The sequence below is a fragment of the Thunnus maccoyii genome, chromosome 15 (genome assembly GCF_910596095.1).
Source record: "Thunnus maccoyii chromosome 15, fThuMac1.1, whole genome shotgun sequence".
Lineage (NCBI taxonomy): Eukaryota > Metazoa > Chordata > Actinopteri > Scombriformes > Scombridae > Thunnus > Thunnus maccoyii.
In genome coordinates, this window is record NC_056547.1 from 5,350,515 (window position 1) to 5,355,850 (window position 5,336).

General features: G+C 41.4%; 1 long non-coding RNA gene across 2 annotated transcripts; it reads left to right on the top strand.

Annotated features, from left to right (window-relative positions):
- The first annotated feature begins 782 nt into the window (after positions 1–782).
- On the top strand, positions 783–3,979 carry LOC121913776. 2 transcript variants are annotated; one of them, XR_006100375.1, is made up of 3 exons: positions 783–815; positions 894–1,032; positions 1,648–3,979. It is a non-coding gene; the product is annotated as an uncharacterized LOC121913776 (long non-coding RNA). The 2 variants fall into 2 exon arrangements; XR_006100374.1 differs by having other exon boundaries at positions 804–1,032; positions 1,648–3,264; positions 3,562–3,979.
- Positions 3,980–5,336: the final 1,357 nt, after the last annotated feature.

Here is a 5,336-nt window from a genome sequence, read left to right on the forward strand (position 1 = left end):
CCCTCCTAATATAATACTCAGTAGTTTACTAGATAATAAATTAATATTTCTGACACAGACTGTATGAATCATCATCATTTTGCATTACCGCTGACAGGTACAGTGTCTCATAACTGTAGTTTACACATCTTACACATAAGAAACACATTGCATAATGGGATGTTAGTGTTATGTTATGTTTGTTCCATTGTGCAAGTTCTTGAGGTCACTATATTGGGAATATATTTCACAGTTTCTATTTGATTAATATTAAAATAAAATGGCATAGAGTAAATATAGTGCACAAAGTAACAAATGGATTTTGGACACAGCTCTCATGTAATAAGACTAATACTTTACTTTTATATATAACTACAGGTGTGAAAGTGACCAAAGTTTAGAGCTTTACATACCAATGAACTACAAAAAGAGAAAAAACCCTTCCTCTCCTTAGACTCTTCAAGGTTAGCAAGTAACTAACTTGCATATGTACAATGGAAGCACATCACACTCTTACCTACCCTGTAGCAGCTGTGCCCCTCAGATGTAAGTGGATTTGACTCTCTGAGGATTTCTCACTAAAAAAGCATGTCGGAAGCATGCCTGTCCCACTTTTGTAGAGTATTCTGACTGAGCAGAACTTACTTACGGCACAGTTTTACTTGTCGTATCAGGAGGAGCACAAGTGTAGCTAATAACATTAACCGAGGCTGCGTTCCATTAATATGTTCCGGTTCCGGAACCGAGCCACTGTGCAGTCATGACTTACTGGAACACTTACATGGATCAGAGCCATTGTTAATGTTATAAGTTACACCTGTGCTTTTCCTGCTGGGGTAAGCCATGGGAAAGGCCCGTTGACACTATATTTTTTATTATGAATCCATAAGCCAATAGCCATTTTTCATTTAAAGGTCAGTCATCTATCACTGGATAATGCAAGTGGCAGTGTAACTCAAAACCGTATACAGTATGCTGAGTGTCAGGGTTTGGAGTGAATCATCCACCAGAGACAGGAGGATCATTTTGGTATCTATGTTCTCGTCACAACAGGTAAGTTACAAGGACAATGTTTCCCCTATAATAGTACAGACCAATGAGTACCCCCCGCCAGGCCAAAAAAATGTTTTTTTTTAAATGCCAAAACTAACGCCAAATATCCATTCATTTGGAAATCAATAGCGTTTGGGAGCATCTGAGCAGCGCTGTTTCGAAACGCGAGTCAATGTCTGCGTCGTTGCCTGGGCAACCGCAGATAGTGTAACCTTCCTTTTAAAGAATAGGGCAGTACGTAAGCGAGTGAGCAGTTAAGCGAAAGAGTGAGCGAGCGTCAGAAAAGTGACGGTGAATGTGAGCGGAGCAGAGACCGAATCAGGCGATGCGGCATTCAGCTGCAGGGTCGAGCGGAGGTGTGTGTGGGGGGGGTGTGGGTGTGTTTATTCATCCTCCGTCATCCTTCATTCACTCTCTCGTCTTTTTTATAGTACAGACTACAGTGTGTCAGTTAATAAATGCTGCAGCTTGGGGGTTAGCTTCAAAATTAGCAACAATGGGTTAGCCTAACCTGACGACCCCCCCCCCCCGCCCTCACCCCTGCCAGGCCAATTCACTCAACCTAGGGGAAACACTGAAGGATGTTGTGCAGATAGATATTTGCTTGTGTTTTAGGATGGTGTGTGTGTGTGCACACGGCGAGGAAGTTATACAACTGAGGCCTTGACTGGGCGTACAGGAACGTAAGGAGATGTAAACAGAGCAAGTGAATGTATCATCCTCAAGTCACTGAGCTCGCCAAATGTCTCATGCACACACCAACACACACACAAACATGCACTTCCTAACCACTGCCGACACACACTCTCTATCTTTCCTTCCTCTTGCCTTCACTACCCTCCATTACACACTCCCTCATTCCATTCACTCTCTTTAATTAACCCTCCCTCCTCCCCACTTCTCCCCTCAGGCTTGCACAAATGCATGCCAAAGCACCGAAACACACACATTTTCCTTACTAAATAGCACTTGCGCTCACACACACAAGTACGCACCTGCACACACTACATCGCAAAAATCTCTGGTCACATCTTATAAAATACATTTGTCGATTTTTCATTCCTGAAAGTTTTAAGTGAATATTTCTGCCAGTGCAGTGAGATACTTAAACCTGTTTTAAATACAAATCAACCAGTTTCAAGAAGAAATGATCATCACACTGCAAGAGGAAAGACATAAGAAAGTCACGATATTTCTTTTAGGAAGTTTGAAATCTTATTTTCTCTCATCCGAGATAATCTTGTCAAGCACCACTTACATTAGATCATTCAATTTATATTAAGAGGGCGGTGCTTGTGTGTGTAATGAATGTTTTCAGAGATGCACCACTACTGTAGAGACATTTCCTGTGTCCGATATCACTCACTCATTCAGTTTTCCCTATATAACAGACTCTCAGTGCTTTACTACTACAGTATGTTTAGCGGTAAAGTAACATTTTGTACACTTATGAATCATAATCCATTACTGCACATCTATCGAATACTATACATTGCGTTACGGGATTGTTACTAGAAAGTAGTACTTGTTGCTTGAGCGCTACGTTTTTCATTCCATTGTGGGAATTTTCAAGGGCTCCATATAGTGCTTATATCACGTTACACGTCTGCTATTTTGGGCACTCAAAATAGCAGACAATAAATATAATGCACTCTATAGTAGGAAATAAGAAATAAGGAGTGTGGCCGTGACTACATTGCTGACTCCCATCTGCTTCTTTGTATAGCCTTTTGCTATCAGGTGTAAAAAAAAGCCCGAGATTTTATGTCTTAAGTCCTAAATGGAGCCAAATTCAAAGACAAATCGTCGCTTCAAGCACCTTCATCTTGACTTTCTGAAGTTTTAAGGTCAGAGGCTTAAGTCATTTTTATGTTTTTCAGATTCTTTTAGTACACAACATTTGCTTGTTTGAAGAAATTAATTTTTTTGCAGTGTGGTAAGACTGATAAGACATTCTTCAAACAAGTTGTGTCAAAATTAAGAATTACTAATTACTTACTGAGCTCATTTTAAGAAAACAGAGCCTTTCTTTTTTTCGTCGTTGTTGTTGCAAAGAGCAAATGAGATAGTGTACGACAAGCACCCAGCTTGAATCAAACAAGGGACACTGCAACCACATGACATGCATCTTATATCATTAGGGAGCTGGGATGCAGCCCAGTGTCTGTAGAAGGTGCACTACAGTTCAAAACACGTTGTACATCCACCATGGAGAGACAAGAAACACTGAGGGTATGCAGACTCACATGCCTACAAATTCTCTCTCTCTCTCTCTCTCTCACTCACACACACTCTCTCACACACACACACAATTCATATCTATCACCCTCTTCCCAGATTGGCTGCGTTTTTCCAAACATCATTTACTAATGCTATTGCTTTGAGCCAGAATGCTTTCTGACGTAATGTTTGCTCTCCCTCTCTCTCTCTCTTTCTCTTTCTCCTCTCCGACTCTCCAATCTCCCTTTTTCTTGTTGTCTCCCTCTAATTCCATTTCCACATCCCTCTGTCCCTGTTTTTTTTTTTCAGTCTGTGAGGATTCTTAAGAGTGAGAAAACAGATGTGGCAGGGGGATTAAGATGATGAAAACTGTTCATTTCGGGAAATGAAAAGAGCTAGCCCTCAACAGATGAGGAAAAATGCACTGTAGCTTTGGTGGAACTATAACACACACACACGCACAAAAAAAAAAAAAGGTTAATACATCCTGAGCCAGTGAGAGAGATGGTGATTGAGAAGGGAAATCAGAGTGATGGTGAGCGTGTGCACGTGACTAAATATACATTCGCACCTTTTTGCAGAGAGAAGGAACGAGCCCAAGAGCCAGAAAGAAAGAGACTCGAGTAATGAACTACAGTAAGTGCAGCATATAATGAGCCGAGCAGCAGGGGGAGAAGAACCAGATATAGGAAGTGGAGGGCAGAGAGGAAAAGGAGAGAAAAGAGATATTGAGGCGAGGGGGGGGGGGGGGGGGGGGGGGGGGGGGATATTCCTGAGACCTCTCGCTCAGGCGGGGCTCAGGCGATGAGGCCTGGAATGTGCCGGGAACGACTCCTGGTTTGTGAAACGCTGCTGCATTATTCAGGCAGATATTAAAGGGCTCACACAGCCATAGGCTATGATGGGAGGAGATGGCAAAAGAGTGTGTGTTTGTGTGTGTGTGTGTGTGTGTGTCCTCACCAACACAGTAGACTATGTCTCCAAACAGAAGCGATTTATGATCCTAGTGTTCAATTTTCCCATTCATACTGTTGAAGTATCTCTTACTGTAAGCGTGCTGCTTTGTAAAAATGCTGCAGAAATACTGTGTGTCCTTCTACATGAGGCAGCAACCAAGTACAGAGACAACTTCGGAAATATTAACTCATGGAATTAAGTCTACGCAGCATATCCATGCCTCTGCTTTCTCTTCATTATACATCGTTTGCTGCCTAATGTTTGTCGGAGAGTCTTGTACAGTAGAGAGCACTCCGTCCTTCATGTTTGAGCACGTAAGCCACACAATGGATGATCTCATTGTACATATTATAATGGAAATGTTTATACACCAACTTGTGCCGAAATGAGATACCTTTCATTACTGCCAGCGGTGTGCGGTGGAGTGGTATTACAAAAGCAAGTTAATAGGCATCAACACAGTGAACCAAAATCCACCTTTTGTCCCTCGGTTCAAAGTGCTGCATTAAATACATTTGTAAAAAAAAAAAGTGGATTTTGATACTTATTCAAGAACAAAAATGCACCGAAACATTGTCCTATAATTGTCATCAAGAAAGCAGACAAAGGGGCACTATTGTGGTTTGGGGTAAGGACATATATGTCAACTAGATAACACTGAGTTTTACCAACCTCTGACATATAATCCAACCAAGTCTCTCAAAGAACCAAATAGAAGAGAGATGCACATAGAGGCAAAGGAAAATAGTTGGATTTCTGAAGCTGAATTAGGATTACTATATAACGAAAATCCATGAATGGCTTCTTTCTACATGCTTCCGAAAATGTGTGGTTAATCCCTCAGGTAGACCTGTGATATCAGGCCTTGACAGTCTTACTGAACCAGTGTCAAAGTATATTGACTATTTTATTGAACCATTTTTACCTTCCGTTTCTGCTTATGTTCAGGACACTATTGATGTGCACAGTAAGATCAAGCAACTGGAAGACACAGGCACAAAGACTTGTCTATGCACTGTGGATGTTGAATCATTGTTCACAACCATAGAACACAAACAGGGCCTAGCAGCACTTTTAATAAGTGAATCTGAAATGCCACCCAATGATTTCTTATTGTCACTGACAGA